Genomic DNA, 25,191 nt, shown 5'->3' on the forward strand with positions numbered 1-25,191 from the left:
CTTGGATGTGTAAGTTTTCAGGCATGTATTTTATTTTGTTTTATTTTTTAGATGACAAAATAAATGAATTTACAGTCAGGGGACACACAGTATCTAACAGACCTAGTGAGCATATATGGCTTATAAGACTCAGTTATAGTTCTAATAAATTAGAACCACAGAACCATAGGCTTTGAGAAATTGTAGATAGAAACTTTGGAAGATGAGGGGGTGAACATTGATTAATGCACACTGCCTGCAGGCTCTGTGCTTTGCATGCTGGGTACGGCATCCCAAGAAATGATTACATACACCCTGAGGGGTAGGTGATATTAGCCCCACTTTGAAGACAGGAAAGCTTGAGCTCAGGGAGGTTAAATAATTTACACAGGTTCCCATAGCAAAGCCTTGAACTTCGCCCTGTACTTGTGATGGCCTCTAGAAATCCTTTCCATTTACAGAAGTGACAAGACCTGCCTTTATCCCTTCATTCCAGGGCAGCCACAAGTTCTGGGCCAGATAAAGCAGTGGAAATCGGCAGTCTTAATGTCCCATAACTTGTTTAATGAGTCTAGAAGAGTGTCTTGACTTTTCCTGCCAGGAATCTGCTCATTTGGAGCTCCTTTGACTATACTCATTCATCAGCCTTTACCTCTCTTTCTCCCTTTTGGGGAGATATTTGCCATTGGCCAGCTGCACTTTTGAGGTCAGGGATGTATTTGAAGATGACTTCATATTTTCTTTAAGAGAAAAATTACAGGTGGAAATTAAATCTGTTGAGCATTTCCCATCATCTCCTCCAACATGTGGTAGTGGGAAGAGGCAGCACGGGGCTGGAAGGTAGGGAGTTCTCACCTGGCACCTGTCACTGACCAGTGAGAGGACTTGGGCCAAGCCTTCCTTTCCCTTTCAGGGTTTCAGCGTCTTCATCTGTAAACAGTGAGGGCACCATCAGGTGACTCCTAAGATTTTAAAACTCTGCATGTCTTGTGGTGTCGAAACCATCAATTTCTGCTGAGCTGCGTAATCCTGCAGCTGTTTCTCTGCTACTTTTCAATCTTCAGGTTTAATCTATCCAACAATGTATAATTTTTTAAAGGGAAGCTTTTATAGACACTTCTGAAAATAAAATGGGGGGGAATAAATGGATGTTAAAAAATAGAAAACAACCAATTAAATGGTGTATAGTATGTAATTCTCCTTGGAAACTTGCGGAGAAATCGAGGCGCACTTTAACAACTGGTAATTTAAATTGCATTTGAACTCTGCTAATGGTTTGTTTGCATGAGAACTTCAATCATTTCACAGTGGTTTTTTAGCAGAACTGCTTGTTCTCTTTATGGAAAAGAAGAAAAAAAATTGTTAGAAGAAAAGTTGACTACGGAGAAGGGGAACCGTGTTCATTTGTGCACGGAGAGAAGCTAGCCAGTGCCTGAAACACTGCCCTAGGCCCAAGGTGGAGAGCTTTGCCTTTCAGCGAAGTTTGAAAATCTGGGAAGTCAGCTGCCCTTTGCTGCTGTTGTACAAACTGTTATAATTGATATCTCCCTCTGCAAGGAGAAGCTTAGGTTTCCTGGGACTTAGAGGTGGGGTCTTTTTGTTTTTATTTTAGTTTTTTTGAGATTTCACTGTCCACAGAGCCAATGTTGGACTCCTCACATTCCATCCCCTCAGCAAGTTGGAAATTATGCCTTTCTCTCATTTCAGTGAGATGGCTTTGAAATTTCGAATGCCCGTCAAGAGCGCTAGCTCTCAGGAAACACATTGCTTTGCTGGACTCACATCGATTATACTCCATTTTCCCAACTTAGTTTCTTTCTGCTGTTGGGCTATATGCAAGAACATTTTTTAACATCTTTATTGGGGTATAATTGCTTTACAATAGTGTGTTAGTTTCTGCTTTATAACAAAGTGAAACAGTTATACATATACATATGTTCCCATATCTCTTCCCTCTTGCGTCTCCCTCCCTCCCACCCTCCCTATCCCACCCCTCTAGGTGGTCACAAAGCACCGAGTTGATCTCCCTGTGCTATGCGACTGCTTCCCACTAGCTATCTATTTTACATTTAGTAGTGTATATATGTCCATGCCACTCTCTCACCCTGTCACATCTTACCCTTCCCCCTCCCCATATCCCTAAGTCCATTCTCTAGTATGTCTGTGTCTTTATTCCCGTCTTGCCACTAGGTTCTTCATGACCTTTTTTTTTTTTTTTCCCCTTAGATTCCATATATATGTGTTAGCATACTGTATTTGTTTTTCTCTTTCTGACTTACTTCACTCTGTATGACAGACTCTAGGTCCATCCACCTCACTACAAATACCTCCATTTCGTTTCTTTTTATGGCTGAGTAATATTCCGTTGTATATATGTGCCACATCTTCTTTATCCATTCATTCGATGCTGGACACTTAGGTTGCTTCCATGTCCTGGCTATTGTAAATAGAGCTGCAATGAACGTTTTGGTACATGACGCTTTTTGAATTATGGTTTTCTCAGGGTATATGCCCAGTAGTGGGATTGCTGGGTCGTATGGTAGTTCTATTTTTAGTTTTTTAAGGAACCTCCATACTGTTCTCCATAGTGGCTGTATCAATTTACGTTCCCACCAACAGTGTAAGAGGGTTCCCTTTTCTCCACACCCTCTCCAGCATTTATTGTTTGTAGATTTTTTGATGATGGCCATTCTGACCAGTGTGAGGTGATACCTCATTGTAGTTTTGATTTGCATTTCTCTAATAATTAGTGATGTTGAGCATCCTTTCATGTGCTTATGCAAGAGCTTTGAAGCGGGTGTTCTGAGGTCTGGGTGTGGAAGTCCTGGTTTTCCTCCAAAGCTGATTGCATGGCTGATGGCAGGTCTCTGGCCAGTGAGTGTCGGTGACCTCTTCTGTTACAGTGGCCGTACCTCGGTCCAGTGGAGCGAGCCCCGGACTTGAGCCCTGGGCTGCCTGCCACTCACTAATGGTGCGCTCCTGGGTGGCCACCTCCCTCCTCTGGCCCCCAGGTTCTTCTCCTGTCAGTTGGAAGAGTTGAAGTGGGTCATTTTTAAGGTCTCTCTCAACTTTGAGCTTGTACAGGTATTTGAAGATTGAATGGGATCATATTCACAAAACAATTGTATGATTGGTTCAATAATGTTTCAAATGACAGCAATAAAAATGGGAGTAGTCATTCTTCTGGTATGTGGATTTCCCCTGTGTCTACAAAAGACACATTTTGTAACAACCAGCTACCCTGGAATACTTGTCTGTTGGAATATATATTGACGAATCCAAAATACTGATAGTTCTTTTTTTTTTTTTTTTTTAAAGTATTTGTTTTTATTTATTTATCTATGGCTGTGTTGGGTCTTCGTTTCTGTGCGAGGGCTTTCTCTAGTTGTGGCAAGCGGGGGCCACTCTTCATCACGGTGCGCGGACCTCTCACTATCACGGCCTCTCTTGTTGCAGAGCACAGGCTCCAGACGCGCAGGCTCAGTAGTTGTGGCTCACGTGCCCAGCTGCTCCGCGGCATGTGGGATCTTCCCAGACCAGGGCTCGAAGCCGTGTCCCCTGCATTGGCAGGCGGACTCTCAACCACTGCGCCACTAGGGAAGCCCATACTGATAGTTCTTAATGAAATAAAGCCAGTAATGAGGACTTCCCAGGAAGCATCAAGGTTGTCCAGCCCTCTGCTGCTCACTGGCTCTCATTTTTTGGGCAAGGAAACTAAGGTTCACAGCGGCCACTAGATCCCATAGTTAGAAATCAATCTCCAAACTCATATTCCTTGTCTCTTTTTATTTATTGTAGTTCAGATTTTGCTGTTAGTTTTTTCTTGCCTAAAATGTGAGTATCTAATCGATCTATCTCTTTCACTTCTGATATTATGATGAAGCTATATTCCCCCCAAAAGCTGAGGTAGGAACACTGGGGTACCAGCATTCTCTTTCCTCATCATTCTAAGGCACATTAGTGAAACAGAAGTGCTAGGAGCTGACTGGCAGCTTAGGAGATACAGAGGTCAGCCACTAGATTTGTGGGTTTCAAGCCTGGTATTCCCAGTATGGTTTACCCAGTAAGTTCATAAACTTGGGAAGTTCTACAGCTGGTAAGATCCTAGAGATTCATAAGCAACCTCCTTCTCCCATTTCCACAGGTGGGAACATTGAGGAAACAGAACTGAAGACAGAATCCAGTCACCTGATTCCAGTTTAGTGCTTTCTCCGTTGTTCTACAGGGCACTCATCGGAGGGAAGATATTTTTCCTCAGTTGGTGAGTCCTATGCAAAGAAGAAAACTTTTTCCTTTTATAATCAATATGCATATTTTAATGAGTTTTAAAAATCAGTGGTTTCCATTTAAAGCACGGGCACTGGTAGCTAGGATGGACTAAGAACTAAGAAGAACAAAAATATTCTTCCTGTCTTCTTGAGCCGATTTCATTGGCAATGGACAGGATATAATAATGCTAATAAAATGTGTGGCAAAGCAAAGGCAGGACTCAGCTCTTGGAAGGTGGCAGGAAGAGAAATTGGAAGAAGATTTGGACGAATGAGCATTTTAGATTGCCAATAATTGCATTGCTTCCTTCTTTCTCCTTTGTCATGGAGGGAAGTGTTGTTGAAATTGAAGGACCAGAAAGAGTCAATGAACAGTGTTATGGGCGTTTCTGAGGAAAACAAGTCATAGTATTGAGCTGCTCTTGCTCACCCCGGTGCAAGAGGCTTCTTCTGTGATCTTATTGTATTTTCACATCAACCCTTTGAGGTAGGGGAAGCTAAATTCGCTTAGTCAAGGGTGTGCACCTGTGTCTTAAAGGGCCTGCACGGGCTCCACAGGGATCTGAGTTTGAATCCTGGAATCCTGTTGCACACTCAGAAAGGAGAATGGTGAGCAGGTAAGGGAAACTTTCCCTTGTGTTTTGGAATTCCTCTGTGTTTATAGCAGGTAGAACATCGTATTCTAGAAAAGAATCGATGATATGGGATACCCTGGGCTGTAGGGGGATCTGAGGAAAATAGCTGGGGGATTCTGGGAAAGGCTTCTATTTAGAATTCTAGATTTGTGCTCTCCATCTCCAGGGCCAGTCCCTATATGCCCCGCCTCTGGCTTTTTACCAGATAAATAATATGTGTTGCCATGATCATGGTGTAGTTTTTCAAAAGGGAGCAGATGCTGTAGTGATGCATAAAACCTAATTTCATTTAAAAGTATGTCTGAGTTTACAGTTACATTTTGTCACCCTTTGTTTTCTTAATCAATGTATCTTAAAAGAACACCTTTGCACCTATGGATCTGCATAAGATGAAAGGCTGGAAACCACTGCTTGGACTCTTAAACATTTTAGTCTGTTAACATTTCAAACATGTTCTGAGATGTCTTGCCCCAAGCACACACTTTGAGCATCAGATGTAAATCTTTGTTCTCCGCTCTACTGCCTGAGTTTTTTCAGTACTTAAAATTAAATTGTGATGAATATGAAGCCTTGTACTTGGATTCAAACAAAAAATCGAGTGTGTCATGACAGAATGGGAGAGAGCACCTTACCAGGAGCGCGTTGGAAGAAACTCAGAAGTGTCTGTTGTCCATAAGCTAATTATGAGCCAGCAGTGGCTTTTGTCTTCCAAAACACTGATGCAGCCTCAGGCTGCAGTACAGAGAGAACAACGTGGGGGGGGGGGGGGGTGACCCTGCCAGAAGCCGGCAAGTCCCGAGGTAAGGTGGCCCTTAGGCTCAGTTTGAGCAGGACCTGGGCTCTGTTTCTCTGCAGTGCTCCTTGCTCTGCCCTCTTGTGTGTGTGTTGGCTTCATCCGCAGGATGTTTCCCCTCTTGGTCACGAGCTGGCTGCCTGCTGTCACCTGGAAGCTTATGGCAGCTCCACAGTGGAGAAGAGGTGGTTCCTCCAAAGAGTATGTGAGTGCTGATAGGGGCCAGAGAGAGCCCTAAGGCTTTGTGGGCGACCATGAACCTTTTGTTTACCCTCCTGTTGGGGCTCTCCTAGGGTATGGGACTTTAGTCCTTGCCTCCTCCTCTGAAAGGGACGTTAGCCAACTGGCCTCTCCACACTAGGATGCTGAGAGGACCGGAAATGATGTCCCACTGTTACAGGAATGAGACCCGGAAAAGGCAGGATGCAGGGCACACATGACAATGACCTTTAAGAATATAAAATGCAGTCAGAAGACGGGCAGCATCTCCTGCTCATGTGTGTAGCTCCACAGGCTAGTAGGATCTCTGGCACATAATAGGTGCACAGTGCATTTTCCTGGGTAGAAAGACTAAATCCAAAGGTAGTGACTGGCCCTTTTCCTGAGGGTGTTCTGTCAGGTGCTGACCAATTCTCTGTTGGCAAGCTTTAGCAATTCTAGCACAGATGAGGCTGAACTGCGTGGTTGTATGAGAATGAAACAAATAACTGGACAGAAATAGGCTTCTGGGACCAGTGCACCTTAAGAAGTTTGCGAGTGCATAAAGAGGCAGCGAGTATGGTGGCATGGGGTATCAGAAGACCCGCCAAATATTAGATGTGCAACCCTAGAAAACAACATCCCTCCACCTTCATTCCCCTGATCAGAGAATTAGGAATAATAATCGTTGTCCTGCCCACGTCTCGTGTTTGTTTAGAGCAGGTGGGTTGATCGATGCCAACTTGTTTTGCAAACTGTAAAGTGTGGTCCATACGTGATAGGTCGTTACAGTTGTTTTCTTCTTTAGTTTCAACATAAAGAGTATAAAGAAAAATAAGACATTGACTATAAAGAAAAATATTGATCTTAAATATAAAGAAACATAAGACAATGTAATGTGCAATCCCCTGCACTGTTCCTGGTGCATAGTATATGCTCAGTGTGTGCCCTTCCTTCCAACTCTGTACCCCCATCATCCCCAGGACTGGATGGGCAGTAATTTGTCCTCCGTCTTGGAAAGGAGCTAGATCTGGAACCTAGCTTAATGATCATGGTTGAAGTTGAGATGAAGTTGTGTATCATGAGTACTTTCCGTATTTGTCTTTGCTCTAGGCGGCAGGAGGTGGAGGGAGGTAGATTCAGAGACTGAGGAAGTCTCAGTGCTTTGAGAAATTCCCTAGAAGCTACAGTCTAGCCATTTGGGACTTGCGTTGTTTGATTAGATAATCACACCTTCTGCTCTAGGCGTGACTGGCCTAGTGGGAGTCAGGAAGGAAATTATTTCCCTCTGTTGATACTAGCATACAATTGTTGATGGTAGCCAAGGGCTTTCAGTTTTAATATTTCCTCTTTGGTCCTTAGAAGAATCAGGTATTACACTCCGCCGGAAGCAAAGCATTGGTCACTTCCGTCAGAGGTGAAGGTCTTGGCTCCCTCCAATCTGTCAAGTCAGGTGATTTCTGGGCATGTGTGACCATCTGTGTAGCCAGCTTTAATGCTTTTATGTTACTGCTTCAAAAGTTACAAAAGGATTTGTTGGGTCTGAGCAGGGACTCATCCAGACTCCTGAGGCCCTGTGGCTGTTCTGTAACCAAGGGATGTGTTGTCGGAGATGTTTTGCTGTCCATGTAAGTAGAAGGTGGAGCTGGCTCTTTCTTTTGTTTCTTTCCTCCTAATTCCACATGCTTCTATTTCCTGACCTCAACACAGTGGACACACTTCTACTCTACCTTGGGCAGAGCCCTAGGTTGTCAGGAGTTCTCAGGTTCTCCCCCATTGGGCTACTGTGTGGTGGAGGGGGGCTGATGGTGAATGGATGGAGAGCCCCGTGAGTCCTGTGTAGATTGCTGCCAAATATTTACTCCTGTTTCACAGGGCGTGTGCTTGCTCTCTGCCCTGATCCCAGTGTTTGTCTGGAAGTCAGCAAAACTCAGGATCTTTAGGACACCATGGTGAATTAGGCATAGTCCCTAACCATGAGAAGCTTATAGTCTAGTTGGAGAGAAAGACATACATAAGAGGGAAATACACATTAGAAAGCTATTGTTTACAACACACATTCATTGATCACCAGGTCTTTTTTTTTTTTAACATCTTTATTGGAGTATAATTGCTTTACAATGGTGTGTTAGTTTCTGATTTATAGCAAAGTAAATCAGCTATACATATACCTATATCCCCATATCTCCTCCCTCTTGCATCTCCCTCCCACCCTCCCTATCCCACCCCTCTAGGTGGTCACAAAGCACCGAGCTGATCTCCCTGTGCTATGCGGCTGCTTCCCACTAGCTATCTATTTTACATTTGGTAGTGTGTATATGTCCATGCCTCTCTCACTTCGTCCCAGCTTACCCTTCCCCCTCCCCGTGTCCTCAAGTCCATTCTCTCCGTCTGCGTCTTTATTCCTGTCCTGCCCCTAGGTTCTTCAGAACCATTTTTGTTTTTTTTTTTTTTAGATTCTGTATATATGTGTTAGCATACGGTATTTGTTTTTCTCTTTCTGACTTACTTCACTCTGTATGACAGACTCTAGGTCCATCCACCTCACTACAAATAACTCAATTTCATTTCAGTTTAACTGAGTAATATTCCATTGTATATATGTGCCACATCTTCTTTATCCATTCTTCTGTCGATGGACACTTAGGTTGCTTCCATGTTCTGGCTATTGTAAATAGAGCTGCAGTGAACATTGTGGTACATGACTCTTTTTGAATTATGGTTTTCTCAGAGTATATGCCCAGTAGTGGGATTGCTGGGTCGTATGGTAGTTCTATTTTTAGTTTTTTAAGGAACCTCCACACTGTTCTCCATAATGGCTGTATCAATTTACATTCCCACCAACAGTGCAAGAGGGTTCCTTTTTCTCCATGCCCTCTCCAGCATTTATTGTTTGTAGATTTTTTTATGATGGCCATTCTGACTGGTGTGAGGTGATACCTCATTGTAGTTTTGATTTGCATTTCTCTAATGATTAGCGATGCTGAGCATTCTTTCCTGTGTCTGTTGGCCATCTGTATATCTTCTTTGGAGAAATGTCTATTCAGGTCTTCTGCCCATTTTTGGATTGGGTTGTTTGTTTCTTTGATATTGAGCTGCATGAGCTGCTTGTATATTTTGGAGATTAATCCTTTGTCAGTTGCTTCATTTGCAAATATTTTCTCCCATTCTGAGGGCTGTCTTTTCGTCTTGTTTGTAGTTTCCTTTGCTGTGCAAAAGCTTTTAAGTTTCATTAGGTCCCGTTTGTTTATTTTTATTTCCATTTCTCTAGAAGATGGGTCAAAAAGGATCTTGCTGTGATTTATGTCCTAGAGTGTTCTGCCTATGTTTTCGTTTTCCTCTAAGAGTTTTATAGTGTCTGGTCTTACATTTAGGTCTTTAAACCATTTTGAGTTTATTTTTGTGTATGGCATTAGGGAGTGTTCTAATTTCATTCTTTTCCATGTAGCTGTCCAGTTTTCCCAGCACTGCTTATTGAAGAGGGTGTCTTTTCTCCACTCTGTATTCTTGCCTCCTTTATCAAAAATAAGGTGACCATAGGGGCATGGGTTTATCTCTGGGCTTTCTGTCCTTTTCCATTGATCTATATTTCTATTTTTGTGCCAGTACCATACTGTCTTGATTACTGTAGCTTTGTAGTATACTCTGAAGTCCGGGAGCCTGATTCCTCCAGCTCCATTTTTCTTTCACAAGATTGCTTTGGCTCTTTGGGGTCTTTTGTGTTTCCATACAAACTGTGAAATTTTTTGTTCTAGTTCTGTGAAAAATGCCACTGGTAGTTTGATAGGGATTCCATTGAATCTGTAGATTGCTTTGGGTAGTACAGTCATTTTCACAATGTTGATTCTTCCAATCCAAGAACATGGTATATCTCTCCATCTGTTTGTATCATCTTTAATTTCTTTCATCAGTGTCTTATAGTTTTCTGCATACCGGTCTTTTGTCTCCTTAGGTAGGTTTATTCCTAGGTATTTTATTCTTTTTGTTGCAGTGGTAAATGGGAGTGTTTCATTAATTCCTCTGTCAGATTTTTCATCATTAGTGTATAGGAATGCAAGAGATTTCTGTGTATTAATTTTGTATCCTGCTACTTTACCAAATTCATTGATTAGCTCTAGTAGTTTTCTGGTAGCATCTTTAGGATTCTCTGTGTATAGTATCATGTCATCTGCAAACAGTGGTAGCTTTACTTCTTGTTTTCTGATTTGGATTCCTTTTATTTCTTTTTCTTTTCTGATTTCTGTGGCTAAAACTTCCAAAATTATGTTGAATAATAGTGGTGAGAGTGGACAGCCTTGTCTTGTTCCTGATCTTAGAGGAAGTGGTTTCAGTTTTTGACCATTGAGAACGATGTTGGCTCTAGGTTTGTCATATATGGCCTTTATTATGTTGAGGTGAGTTCCGTCTATGCCTACTTTCTGGAGGGTTTTTAATCATAAATGGGTGTTGAATTTTGTCAACAGCTTTTTCTGCATCTATTCAGATGATCATATGGTTTTTACTCTTCAGTTTGTTAATGTGGTGTATCACATTGATTGATTTGCATGTACTGAAGAATCCTTGCATTCCTGGGATAAACCCACTTGGTCACAGTGTATGATCCTTTTACTGTGCTGTTGGATTCTGTTTGCTAGTATTTTGTTGAGGATTTTTGCATCTCTGTTCATCAGTGATATTGGCCTGTAGTTTTCTTTCTTTGTGACATCTTTGTCTGGTTTTGGTATCAGGGTGATGGTGGCCTCATGGAATGAGTTTGGGAGTGTTCCTCCCTCTGCTATATTTTGGAAGAGTTTGAGAAAGATAGGTGTTAGCTCTTCTCTAAATGTTTGATAGAATTTGCCTATGAAGCCATCTGGTCCTGGGCTTTTGTTTGTTGGAAGATTTTAAATCACAGTCTCAATGTCAGTGTTTGTGATTGGTCTGTTTATATTTTCTATTTCTTCCTTGTTCAGTCTTGGAAGTTTGTGCTTTTCTAAGAATTTGTCCATTTCTTCCAGGTTGTCCATTTTATTGGCATATAGTTGTTTGTAGTAGTCTCTTATAATCCTTTGCATTTCTGCAGTGTCAGTTGTTACTTCTCCTTTTTCATTTCTAATTCTATTGATTTGAGTCTTCTCCCTTTTTTTCTTGATGAGTCTGGCTAATGGTTTATTAATTTTGTTTATCTTCTCAAAGAAGCAGCTTTTAGTTTTATTGATCTTTGCTATTGTTTACCTCATTTCTTTTTCATTTATTTCTGATCTTATCTTTATGATTTCTTTCCTTCTGCTAACTTTGGGGTTTTTTTTTTTCTTCTTTCTCTAATTGCTCTAGGTGTAAGGTTAGGTTGTTTATTTGAGACGTTTGTTGTTTCTTGAGGTAGGATTGTATTGCTATAAACTTCCCTCTTAGAACTGCTTTTGCTGCATCCCATAGGTTTTGTGTTGTCCTGTTTTCATTGTCATTTGTTTCTAGGTATTTTTTGATTTCCTCTTTGATTTCTTCAGTGATCTCTTGGTTATTTAGTAGTGTATTGTTTAGCCTCCATGTGTTTGTGTTTTTTACAGATTTTTTCAGGTAATTGATATCTAGTCTTATAGCGTTGTGGTTGGAAAAGATACTTGATACGATTTCAATTTTCTTAAATTTACCGAGGCTTGATTTGTGACCCAAGATATGATCTATCCTGGAGGATAGTTCCATGAACACTTGAGAAGAAAGTGTATTCTGTTGTTTTTGGATGGAATATCCTATAAATATCAATTAAGTCCATCTTGTTTAATGCATCATTTAAAGCTTGTGTTTCCTTATTTATTTTCATTTTGGATGATCTGTCCATTGGTGAAAGTGAGGTGTTAAAGTCCCCTACTGTGATTGTGTTACTGTTGATTTCCCCTTTTATGGCTGTTATCATTTGCCTTATGTATTGAGGTGCTCCTATGTTGGGTGCATAAATGTTTACAATTGTTATATCTTCATCTTGGATTGACCCCTTAATCATTATGTAGTGTCCTTTTTTGTCTCTTGTAATAGTCTTTATTTTAAAGTCTGTTTTGTCTGATATGAGAATTGCTACTCCAGCTTTCTTTTGATTTCCATTTGCATGGAATATCTTTTTCCATCCCCTCACTTTCAGTCTGTATGTGTCCCTAGGACTGAAGTGGGTCTCTTGCAGACAGCATATATATGGGTCTTGTTTTTGTATCCGTTCAGCCCCAGTCTATGTCTTTTGGTTGGAGCATTTAATCCATTTACATTTAAGGTAGTTATTGATATGTATGTTCCTATTACCATTTTCTTAATTGTTTTGGGTTTGTTATTATAGGTCTTTTCCTTCTCTTGTGTTTCCTGCCTAGAGAAGTTCCTTAAGCATTTGTTGTAAAGCTGGTTTGGTGGTGCTGAATTCTCTTAGCTTTTGCTTGTCTGTAAAGGTTTTAATTTCTCCATCAAATCTGAATGAGATCCTTGCTGGCTCGAGTAATCTTGGTTGTAGGTTTTTCTTCTTCATCACTTTAAATATGTCCTGCCACTCCCTTCTGGCTTGCAGAGTTTCTGCTGAAAGATCAGCTGTTAACTTTATGGGGATTCCCTCGTATGTTATTTGTTGTTTTTCCCTTGCTGCTTTTAATATTTTTTCTTTGTATTTAATTTTTGATAGTTTGATTAATATGTGTCTTGGCATGTTTCTCCTTGGATTTATCCTGTGTGGGACTCTCTGTGCTTCCTGGACTTGATTAACTATTTCCTTTCCCATATTAGGGAAGTTTTCAACTATAATCTCTTTAAATATTTTCTCAGTCCCCTTCTTTTTCTCTTCTTCTTCTGGGACCCCTATAATTTGAATGTTGGTGTGTTTAATGTTGTCCCACAGGTCTCTGAGACTGTCCTCAGTTCTTTTCATTCCTTTTTCTTTCTTCTGCTCTGCAGTAGTTATTTCCACTATTTTATTTTCCAGGTCACTTATCCCTTCTTCTGCCTCAGTTAGAAAGAAAGAAAGAAAGAAAAAATAAAATAAAATAAAAAAGTTATTAAAACAAACAATAAAAAAATTATTAAAAGTAAAAAACTAAAAAGTAATAAAAAAAAGAAAAGAAAGAAAGAAAGATCAACCGAACCAAAAAATCAAATCCACCAATGATAGCAAGCACTAAAAACTATACTAAAAAACAAACAAACAAGCAAAAACAGACAGACAGAACCCTAGGACAAATGGTAAAAGAAAGCTATACAGACAAAATCACACAAAGAAGCATACACATACACCCTCACAAAAAGAGAAAAAGGAAAAAAAAAAATCTATATATATTAAAAAAAAAAGGAAGAGAGCAACGAAATCAATAAACAAATCTACCAATGATAATAAACTCTAAATACTAAAGTAAGATAAACATAAAACCAGAAACAAATTAGATGCAGAAAACAAACCCCAAGTCAACAGTTGCTCCCAAAGTCCACTTCCTCCGTTTTGGGATGCTTCATTGTCTATTCAGGTATTCCACAGATGCAGGGTACATCACGTTGATTGTGGAGATTTAATCCGCTGCTCCTGAGGCTGCTGGGAGAAATTTCCCTTTCTCTTCTTTGTTCGCACAGCTCCTGGGGTTCAGCTTTGGATTTGGCCCTGCCTTGGTGTCTAGGTCGCCTGAGGGTGTCTGTTCTTCTCTCAGACAAGACGGGGTTAAAGGAGCAGCTGCTTCGGGGGCTCTGGCTTACTCAGGCTGGGGTGGAGGGAGGGGTATGGAATGTGGGGCGAGCTGGCGATGGCAGAGGCCGGTGTGACGTTGCACCAGCCTGAGGCGCGCTGTGTGTTCTCCCGGGGAAGTTGTCCCTGGATCATGGGACCCTGGCAGTGGCGGGCTGCACAGGCTCCCAGGAGGGGAGGTGTGGATAGTGACCTGTGCTCGCACACAGGCTTCTTGGTGGCGGCAGCAGCAGCCTTAGCGTCTCCTGCCCGTCTCTGGGATCCGCGCTGATAGCCGTGGCTCGCGCCAGTCTCTGGAGCTCGTTTAGGTGGTTCTCTGAATCCCCTCTCCTCGCGCACCCCAAAACAATGGTCTCTTGCCTCTTTGGCTGGTCCAGACTTTTTCCCGGACTCCCTCCCGGCTAGCTGTGGCGCACTAGCCCCCTTCAGGCTGTGTTCACGCAGCCAACCCCAGTCCTCTCCCTGGGATCCAACTTCCGAAGCCCGAGCCTCAGCTCCCCGCCCCTGCCCACCCCGGCGGGTGAGCAGACAAGCCTCTCGGGCTGCTGAGTGCTGCTCGGCACCGATCCTCCGTGCGGGAATCTCTCCACTTTGCCCTCCGCACCCCTGTTGCTGTGCTCTCCTCCATTGCTCCAAAGCTTCCACCCCACCACCCCCCATCTCCGCCAGTGAAGGGGCTTCCTAGTGTGTGGAAACTTTTCCCCCTTCACAACTCCCTCCTAGAGGTGCAGGTCCCGGCCCTATTCTTTTGTCTCTGTTTTTTCTTTTTTTTTGCCCTACCCAGGTATGTGGGGAATTTTTTCCCTTTTGTGAAGTCTGAGGTCTTCTGCCAGCATTCAGTAGGTGTTCTGTAGGAGTTGTTCCACATGTAGATGTATTTCTGATGTATTTGTGGGGAGGAAGGTGATCTCCACGTCTTACTCCTCTGCCATCTTGAAGGTCTCCCTTTGATCACTGGGTCTTGTATTAGGTGCTTGGGAAATCGAGGTAATTAAGTTATAGCTTCAGTTCTCAGGGGACTTAGATGAAAGGATGGGGGAGTGGAAAGAATTGGGAACATTGGGGAAGGTTTCTAGAAGGAGGGGGTCTGACCTCAGAACTTCTCAGTGAACCATGGAGCTGCAGTTTGGCTGGACAGGTTCTGATGGTGGTGTAGCTGATGGCAGAACACAGCTGGGCAGGCAAGGAGCCTTTCATGTTCCACATGTGCTTCAGTCTCTGGTTTATTTCCCATCACTGTACTGCTGCCGAAAACATCATGTTGATTTTGACCTGCACTGATATTATTTCCATGGTCACCTCCAGGTGGCCAGAGCATGCCTGGGTATATGTTACCAAGCCAGCAAGCATCTCTACATTCTGTGGGACACAGGTTCCTTTCAAGAGTTCCTGATAGCCAGTCTCTTTTGGTCTACTCCCTAAGCCTCAAGAAAAATGGTGGTGTTGGTAGGGGCCTTTAAAATAATCCAGGACTGGACCTCTCAGATTGGAATGCCGTCTTCTCTGTCTATTGCTGCATAACCAGTTACCCCAAACTTAGCACATTAAAACAAGAAACATTGATTATCTCACAGGTTCTGTGAGTCAGGAATCTGGGAACAGCTTAGATGGGTACCTTCAGTTCTGTCCTGAGGTTACAGTCTCATCGGAAGGTTCCACTGGGGGAGGACCCACCACCAAGCTCAATCACGTCATTGGCAGGATCCAGTTCCCCATGGGTTGTTGGACTGGGGGCCTCAGTTCCTCTCAGACTGTTGGCTGGAGGCTGCCCTCAGTTGCTTGCCTTGTGGGCTTCTCCATAGGCAGCTCACAACATTGCAGCTGGCTTCCCTCAGAGCAAGTGAGCAAGACACAATCCCTCAGATCAAGCCACATCCACAGCCTTTTTGTAACCTAATCCTGGAAGTGACACACCATTTCCTCTGCCTCGTTCTTCTTGCTAAAAGCAAGTCACTAGATCCAGCCCAGTCAAGGGGAGGGACTGCACAAGGGCCTGAAGCACAGGAGGTGGAGTTACAGGGGACCCTCTGGGTGCTACCTGCCACAGGCACCCAAGCTTACATGGCAAGGGCTAAAGTGCATATTCTCAGTGCACCTCTGTGGATCAATTTTACTTGAAGACTTTTTTGGGGGAGAACTCCATTTAAAATCTGAATATAAGCATTGATATGTAATCACACAGAATGAAAAACTAGCATGGCTTTTCAGAGGAAGAACACAAGTTTTTAATTAATGCTGTGCTACTATACTTCTAACTCTTTGCCCTCTTTAGCAGTTAGGGCTGCTTTGGTGGAAATGTTTGCATGTTCTTACTTGAGCTCTTTGCATGTTCTTACTTGAGCTCTTTGCTGTGCAGATGAGATGGCAAGACCCAGAGAGGGGACAGACTCTTCCAGGGCCACGGAGCCAGGGGTAGCCATGGGAGGGACATCGAAGGCACCTCAGACTCTGGCCCAGTGTGTCCCCTCCACCTCTCCGCACAGTCTCTGCCTCCAAATCAGTCCATACAACTTTTAGGCATGTATTCTCTGCTTTTTGCAACCTCTATCCTGTCCCAGAAAGAGATTGGGGAAAATAGGTCAAAATTTGGAGACCTGAGCCTTGATGTTGTTGTTTTAGTTAAATTTCAGGGTCTACATCTCCTATTGAGTCACGCTGTGTCCTGAAAAGTTGCATAAATCAGTATTACTTGGCTCAGACAGTGTGTCTCTGCAGTTATGAATAACATTTGTATTAAGAACAGTGAGCCAATACACAGCATTACTGTGAGACTGACAGGATCAGACAGAAAACCTCAGTCAATACTTTCTGTCTGGCAGAAAGCCCTTTTCCAGAGCATCCGTCTCCTCCCCCCACCAAAGTAGTCTTTTTATAAAACCAAGCTCGACAGTACATTTTATAGAAGATGACAGGTTCCCTTAGAGCCCACCTTAACATTCCTAAAAATTAATGGAAATGGGAGACTTAAAAGGATGGTCAAACTCATTAGCAGCCCTGCAGCCAAAACAAGGAAGGCCAGCTTTGGTCATTGAGACTGTCACTGGCCAGAATGTTAATACTATTCCCAACTCCACGGTTCCTTTTGGATTTCAATATTTTTTTTTTTTTTTTTTTTTTTACTTTTGGTGCTTTCAAAGTGTTTCTTATCAATTATTTAACTTTTATTGAAAGTCGATAGTAAGAAGTAGTTTTCATCGGGGGAAAGCAACGAGATAAGCGGATTTTTTTTTTTTTTTTTAAAAGGATAGCTTTATTACTGATACGTTGCCAGGCAAAGGGGGACACATCGGGCTCCTGCCTCAAAAAACTATGTGTCCCTGATAAAGCGGAATTGGAGTAGGGAGACTGTCATATATTAGCTGCATTGTCTTACTTAAGTTGTTTAATCATTTTTAAACTGGTTTCCATATCTGAAAAATATTGTGCCAGTAGCACCTATCTTACAGATTCTTCTGTGCTCACAAAGCAGCATGACGTATTTAAAGTGCCAATTGTGTATGCTGCTTAGTGCATAGTTGGTGCACATTAAACGGTTTCGTTTCCAATCTCCTTAATAGTCTGTAACTGCTAGAAACAACCCTGGTTCTTTTCTTTGTCAGACCATTATCTCAGTGTCCCCACTTTGCACTGTCTCCTCGGCTTGGGCCAGACCTGCGGCATTTGCATATGTCACCCCAGGTTTCATCTTTTCCTGAATAACTAAAAGCCTTAACCTTTATAATTTTGCTCAATGGCTCCCAAGACGTAAATACAGACATCAAAATATGCTCATGTTTCCTGGTCTTTGGAAATATAGTCGTTTTGGGAACAACTATTTGTGCACTGTGTTTCATGAGGAAGGTCTATTAAGAAGTCAGTGTTGGTTTTCATGACAAGATTGTTCAGTCCAGAGGATGAGCTCCACTCAGCTACCATCAGCCACCTCTTCCTTTGTAAATGGAAGCTTCTCTGGGACCCGCCCAGGGCTGACCCTCTCCGGTTCCTCTTTGGACTCCTTTAGGATGACATCACTTCCCCCTGCTTCAGTGGTGACTGGCTTGAGTTATATCAGTTATTAAAAAATGATCTAATATTTTCCTCTTAAATCTAGGGCCCTGGCTTGTTCTATGATTAAGCTGGTGATTTATTTATAATATGGTACGAGACGGCTACAGCCACTCTATGATGTAATCTAAGAATGACATGAAAACAAAATAGGCTTTTACATAATGAAAGTGTTCCTGTAATACAGTTTAGGGCAAGGCTTTTTTTCCCTTGAGAATAGAGATGGATTCTTTACTTTCCCTCCAGTCCTTTCTTATCTCTGTTTCCCATTTGTAAGTCTTAAGGGCTTTAAGTCAATTTTTAAAAAATCAGCATTTAAAACCCCCGCAAAGACTCTGGTTGACTCTTGTCGTCATCTTTGTTCCCCTCCCCCAGTGCTCTCCTTGGCCTCTGTTTTGGCTACAGCTCTCTCAGAAGCCCTTAGCCTCCTCTCATCACGCCATGGTCCTCACCACTCTTTTGCTTATGCTGTTCTTGCTACAGGAAATGCTTCCCCGATCCTGAATTTTCTTCGGCTAAAGGCAGATGTAGCTCACTGGTTCCTACAGATAGCAAACTTCTTCAGGCCAGCTCAAATGCACCTCTCCCTCCAAGCCTTCTCTGAAGCTTCTGCCTCCTATTTAGAAACCCCTTCTCTGTATTTAATACCACAGAACTTAATACAACAGCGTTCCCATCCCCACTGCAAGGAACACTGATAGAATATCAGAGTTAGAAGAGGAGAAGGGACTCAGGAAAACGGGGAGGGGGCCTTTGTAGTTCTGGTTCTGCTCCTAACACTGAGACACAGGGAAGTCACGGCCCATCTTTGAGCTTCAGTTTTCCTCATCTGAAGAATGAGTAGTTTGGGTTTCATTTCATGTGGCCGCATGGTGGATTGGTAGTGGCTCTTTAAGATGCTGTGTTGAGAAGAATTCTGAAGTGGTATCCTGACGGAGAAGGAAGGAGTCCGTGATCATTTTAGCAGTGTCTGCCATGGCTGTGGGTGGAGAGGGGAGGGTGGAGGCGCACAGGAGGTCTCTGGGCAATTTTTGGACTGGGTGATTTAGAGCTCTCTTTTTGTTTTACCTTCCGGGATGCTTTGATTTGCTGACTTTAAGTGTCTTGCCCAAGGTCACACAGGCAAGTAGTGGTTAGAATTCAATGCTCAGATATGGAGATGGTTAAAAACTACATATTCTAATGCAGCCTGGCCGTGGGAGTTGAGAAGCTGGGATCAACAAGACTAGAGGGGCCATGGTTTACCGGAGGCACAAGACTCCCCAAATTCTTTGTGTCCTTGGGGTGGAGTGGGCTCAGGAGGTGCTCTTCACCTCTTTGCCTTCTTTGCTTCCAAAGAGTTATAATGTCTACAATATTCTAATTTATATGTCAAAGGTGGCATTTCAAGGTCAAGGTCAGAAAGTTAGGTTACTCTGCCAGGGTCTTCTTCCTGGGTCAAGGCTCACAGAGTTAACCCATGTTCCTTTGGATCCTCTGTGCCCCTCTCCCAGACCCCAGACAAAATGCTCAGCTCTCCAAAGAATGCTAAATTGCTTGAGCACTAGATCAGCTCCAAAAAAAAAAAAAAAAAAAGTCCTGGAACAGTGAGAGACAGAGAGAGATAGAGGAGGGGAAGGAAGGGGGCAGTTTAGGATGGATGAAAGAAGGAACCGGAAGTGGTTAGTGTGGAGAAGAGAGAAAGGGGATGGAGGAGGAGGGAGCAGAGTGGGACTCTGCCATGGAAGGGGACATGAACTTGCTCTTTGTGACCCCAGAAGGAGTTCTGGGAGCAGTGGGTGGAAGCAACAGAAAGACAGTGTGAGGGAGAATGTTTTAGTATTAAGAGCAGACCACAGTGGCATGGGCCATTTCGGGCGTTAGGGTTATTTAGGTAGAGGCTGATACTGATGGGTCCTCGCAGAGGAAATAAGACATTGGACTAGATGCCCTTTAAGGTCGTTCCTGTCGGGAGAGCATGGAATTTTCTATAGACATGTTTTGTGTGCATTTTGTGTGCAAATTAAATAATTTCCATTTTAAAGCGAAGGCTTTATGGAGGAAAGTGATTCTTCTTTTCTCCATGGTCTTGGCACACAGAAATGCTGACTTATCTTGGGCAATCTTGTTTCACTTAGCATTATTGATGAAGGAAAGGAGGCTAACTAAGGATGTCTCAGTACTTGTTTGTGCTGAATGCAGTTTTTAGGATGATTTCTGAGCTTCTTTTCAAGATAGTTCCAAAGAATTCTGTTCTGTTGGCGTCCTTCAGTCCGCTCCCCGCCCACTCCCTCCTCCAATGTCAACAGCTTGCTTTTTCTGTACTATCAGAGCGCTTTGTTTATACCTCCAGTGGAGCATTCACGTTGCTTTGCTCTGCTATGTAAGCAGATTTCCAGTCTTCCTTCTCCACGAGGTTGTAGAAGCTTCCTAAGAGCGTAAATCCTGTCTTCTTCCATAAGAGGACCCATGGTGCCCAGTGTAGTGGTTTGCAAATAATGACGATGACTCATTAACCTAACAACTGGGTATTTGGCACCTACTATGTGCTAGACTATTCCAGGTGTAGGGAATAGAACTATGAACAAAATCTGACAAACTTTCTCTTTGATGGAAACAGACAACACATAAATCAATGAGTAAATAGATAATATTTAGGTTGTGATCTATTTTCAGAAGAAAAATAAAGCAGGTTAAGGGCACAGAGTGTGGGGCTGACACAGATTTAAAATTCATTGGTCCGAGAAGGTCTTACTGATACGAGTACACAGGCACACGGGCCTGAAGGCAGTGAGGCAGTCAGCTGAAGAGAGGGGAAAGAATGTTTCAGGCTGAAAGAAAGCAATTGCCAAAGCCCCGAGGCCGAAGCATGCCTGACGCATTCCAGAAAAGTGAGGAGGCCAGCGTGGCTGGAGTAGAGTGACCGAGGTGAAGAGTGCAGGAGAGGAGGCCTCCCATTCTCATAAAGACAGATGCAACAACAAATATTTGTTAAGCACGTACTGAAGATGCTCAGAAAAAAAAATTGCCTTTGTGATTTAAAGAATCCACTGCAATCTAAGAAAAGGATGATGAAAGTTATTTCTGGCTTTCAGCTTTAAGATACAGGGACAGTGGATGGAGAGCTGGGACAGTACCGGGGGCAGCTCAGAACAAGTCCAGTTGCGGAGGGTATGGTTTCCCTCTTGTCTGTCGCTCTCCGTGGTGGAGGACCCTTCTTTCTTAGTCTCTGCTCCTGCGTCAGGCGCACCTGCAGGGAGACTGGGGCCCCGGGTGCAGATGGGCAATTGCATGCCTAATCACCCATTCAGACACCCACTTATTTGTTTTCCACATGCAAATATGGGTTTTTTGCAGATGGATTTAATATATTTGTTGCTTCCCCATTTTATTTAAAACAAAACAAACGACCAACCATGTCAGTTGAGGGCAACAAATAGAAACATGAGTATTATACGGTCTTTGCCATGCGTGCTGATTACATGGCTGAGAGGAATCCTAGGCAAATCAGTCTTTTCTGTGCTCAATTTTATTTTTACTTTATAGTACTCCTCTTACTCTCATTATTGTTTTAAAAAAAAAGTTTTAAGAGGGATGTGGTATTATTTACCCTAAATCATTTTCTCAATTTTTCAGGCTCCATGTTTTTACTGTGTGGTTTCCACGTTTACCTTTTTAGTTTCTGAACTTCTGGTCCATTGTAAAAAAAAAAAAAAAAAAAAGGCATCATGGGGTCTCCAAAGGCCAATAGCAGGTGGTTCCTACAACTTCTTTAGCCTGGGAATAAACAAATAAACAAACACAAATTAGAAGTACTTGCCCCTATTGATGCGCTATTATTACTTATTGTGCAAGATCATGCAAAAAGTCACTTCCATTTATCTGGGAGCCTGTAGGTCAACACCAATATCAGAGAGAGGGCTTTGGAGGGTGTCTGTTTTGATGTCTGATGAAATTTCAGAGCTCTAGAGAAGGATATCAGAATTGGTAGTTACATTGGCATTTATTTTATTCCGAATGCCTCACTTTACAGTTAGGGAAACTGAGGCCCAGAGAGGTAAAATGACTTGTTCAAGGTGTCAGAGAGTAAGGGGTAGAGATCAGACTTGAGCAGCTGGAGTCCTGGCAGGTGGCAGCCTCTGTGGCCGGGGGATGAAGAGACTGCTGGAGCCCCCAGAGGATCTCATCTCAAGGTGAGGTCTGTGTGTAAAGCGGGGGGCATGTGTCCCATTTTTTTCTCTCATAAACTAATTAAAAAATCCTTTTGGTGTCAAATCTTAAGCAGAGAAGCAGTGATGGGGATTGTGGGTAGGAATTGCTTGCAGTTTGCCTAAATAACAAGTTTGTGGACTGGATAAGAGGGATGTTGGGGTGGATTGTGTGTGTGTGTGTGTGTGTGTGTGTGTGTGTGTGTGGCGGGGGGAGAGAAAGAGAGAGAAAGAGGAGTGGGGTGGGGAGGGAGAGAGAGGATGGAGATGAATAAACTAGGAGGGAGAGGGCAGACCACTTGGCAGTAGGAAGTAAATAATTAGGCACAGGATTTCTGAGCCAGAAGGAAGTCTAAAGCTTATTGAATTGGACTACTTTATTTTGTAGAAAAAGAAACTGATGTCCAGAGTGGTTGAGAGCCTTGCCCCCCAATCATCCAACTTGAACTGAGTAGTTAGAATATCACACCGGCAACATCCTTTGATAGAAACTTTTATTTGAAAAAGTACCGATCATCACTATCAAGTCGTATTTACTGGTTAGCCAGTAGGGCCACTCATGTGAGAGGAAGCATCTGCCTTCTTAGGGGTTCTTTTCTCAGAGGTGGCTTTGCCAGGAGGAGATTGTCAAGGGCTGTGACAGCTCCAAGCACAGGTCTTCTCTGTTCTTGCAGCCGTGACAGACACCTAATCAGACGTCAGATGAACGCTTGACCGACCTCCCCGGTGGCCATCTTCCAAATGATCTTCTGAAAAAGTTAGGTTTGGAGATGAAGGCCAGTTAAGTAACATTTTGTGGATCTTTTACATGTTCTTTAATGTAGGACCCTTTCACTTTTAAACGTTAAACGTTAGGATGCTGGATTACCGGAGATGTACGCAAAGTCCAAGGTGATATTTTCGGAGGTAGCCTGAGAGCAGGAAGGTCCGTATGTATGAAAAGGGCAAACTTGTCAGGAACATATTGAGAGCCGGTCAACGGGTAGTGGCGGCAGGAATGATGAATGGTTCTGGGGACAGCCTTGACCCTGAAGGCCTCCAGGAGTCGAGTGTGGTGAGCGAGGGAAGGAATATTGAAATAAGACGCATTCAGCTTGCTGTGTGGGCTCTGTGCAGGGGCCCTCTCTGCAACTGTCTGCCCTGAAGTACTCGCTGTCTTCTTCTCCTGCTGATAACTGTGTGGCTTGATGTAAATGCTTCCCACCGTGGGCTGGACAATGCCAGACACCGCCCGCAGCCTCTGTGTCCGTGTCAGACACAGCGTGTTGGGCGTTCAAGTGGCTCCATCCTTATTCCCATGTCTTTCTCTCCCCTCCGCCCCACCATACCCACCCACCTCCCCCCTTTGAGAAAAAAAATCACCCGAATTGTTTGAAGGTTCATTTATGCAGATTTGTTTGTATTTTTATTTTATTTTATTTAATTAATTTGTTTGTTTGTTTTTGGCTGCATTGGGTCTTCGTTGCTGCACGCAGGCTTTCTCTAGTTGCGGTGAGCGGGGACCACTCTTTGTTGTGGGCTTCTCAGTGCGGTGGCTTCCCTTGCCGCGGAGCACAGACTCTAGGTGCGCAGGCTGCAGCAGCTGTGGCTCACGGGCTCTAGAGCGCAGGCTCAGCAGTTGTGGAGCACGGGCTCAGCTGCTCCACGGCATGTGGGATCTTCCCAGACCAGAGCTCGAACCCGTGTCCCCTGCATTGGCAGGCAGATTCTTAACCACTGCGCCACCAGGGAAGCCCTGTTTGCATTTTGTTACTAATTTGTTTCCTGTTCATATCTGAAACAAATTCACCTTATGTGAGACCACATTATAATATACTTGAATTCTCTTTGGCTCTATGATTTCTTTTGTTTTTTCTTTTACTTAAAAAAGGGATTTTTCTTTCTCTCCTCAGACCTCTAGCTTTCTCATCTACACAGACAATCTATTTTTGAAGACTCTTCAGGGAGTTGCCAACTTTGTTGGAACTATTAGTGTAGAAGCAATTCGGATGACAGAATCCCACAGTTAACTTGCTTTTCTAGAAACAATTTATTTTCCCTTTAGCTTCAAGGAGTAGCAGTGGGGAATAGGGCGTTCTGAAAATAAAAAAAAAAAATGTGCCAAATGAGTTGCTGATTTCCAGCGAGGCACTTGGAAAAAAGGTTTTGATTTCAGTGACCTCTCTGCTGGTTGGAAAACTCTAGGCTGGTAGATTTCATGATCCCGAGACTGAGTGCTCTCAGGTTACAGAGAGTGATGAGGGGAAATCTCAGGGTGGAGGGCGCTCTCTTATTGGGCTCAGGGCTGTTACAGAGACATAGTGTCCTTTGGCATTAAGACACATCATTTCTTCCAGTCGGGTCATGTTTAAGGACTAGTTCCACCAAATCCCCAAGTACTCGGAGCCCAGAGGGAATGCAGAGCATTTGAAGAGTCAGCCTTAGCATGGATTGTGTTCATGTGTGGCCAGTGGCCAAACTTGGTGATGCCTACTGGCTTTGTTCAACAAATTTCTTACATCTAGACACAGGCCTGCATCTTATGTGCCCCCCCCCCCCTTTTTGGTGATGTCCCTATTTGATTCGTCTTGCATTTAGGTCTATTTGGTCTTAAAAATAACACACTAAATAAGAGGCCGGGTGAGCTGAGCTCCGACCCCAGCTCTGCTACAACCATCTGCGGAACTACCCTCAAAATTTTCATTTATTCAAGAAATATTTAAATGAGCACTTTTTACACATCAGTTACCTGAGACACAAAAAATGTGTAAGACACGGTTCTCACCTTGGCTGCTCACAGTCGGGGATAGAGGACCAAGTACAAAAATAGATCACGAAGTGACTTCTCCTTTCTGGTCTCCCTTTTACATATGGAAGAGTCAGAGCTGGGGCAGGTGATGGCCACGTCCTTTCGGAGGCTCACATGCAGTCATTTGTACAAAACTCATCAAACATCTGATAGTCACTTATCTAATTAAAAATTGACAAACATTTCCCTTTTCTCCCCAGTTTATCAGGGGTGATGTTGCAGATGAATGAGGCAGTATCTATAGAATGCTTTAATAAGCAAGTTGGAAAAAGATGTGCTATAACTTTGAGGCGTTATTATTAACAGAGAAATGAAAACAAGGGCTGATGTTTTCAGAGAGAGAACAGATGGTTCCTTTGTTTAGAATTTGAGTATAAATGAGAGAGGAAAAGAGATACTTGCCATATTGTTTAGGCCCTGAATGTGAGTGACTTTAAAATGCCAAAACAATCTGGTGAGGAAAGTCCCATGGATTCAAAATAGCTCCTACACTGATCAAACTATAATTAATTTAACAAAAAAATGACAGTAAGAAAAATCCTAATAAGAATTGCCACGGTGACAATTGACAGAACCTAACAAAAACTCCCATTTTTGCGTCAACTCTAGAAACTTAAT

General features: G+C 43.0%; 1 protein-coding gene across 7 annotated transcripts in view; it reads left to right on the forward strand.

Annotated features, from left to right (window-relative positions):
• The window catches only part of LPP (LIM domain containing preferred translocation partner in lipoma), a 684,273-nt gene that overhangs the window by 65,779 nt on the left and 593,303 nt on the right, over positions 1-25,191 (forward strand). For 6 of the 7 annotated variants that reach the window (XM_068546435.1, XM_068546441.1, XM_068546442.1 and 3 more), the window contains exon 2: positions 4,124-4,240. The gene's annotated coding sequence lies outside the window, so the exon portion shown is untranslated. Of the gene's footprint in view, positions 1-4,123; positions 4,241-4,843; positions 4,865-25,191 lie in introns of those variants that run through there. The other variant, XM_068546446.1, reaches the window with a different exon arrangement.

The sequence above is a fragment of the Eschrichtius robustus genome, chromosome 6 (assembly GCF_028021215.1).
Source record: "Eschrichtius robustus isolate mEscRob2 chromosome 6, mEscRob2.pri, whole genome shotgun sequence".
NCBI lineage: Eukaryota > Metazoa > Chordata > Mammalia > Artiodactyla > Eschrichtiidae > Eschrichtius > Eschrichtius robustus.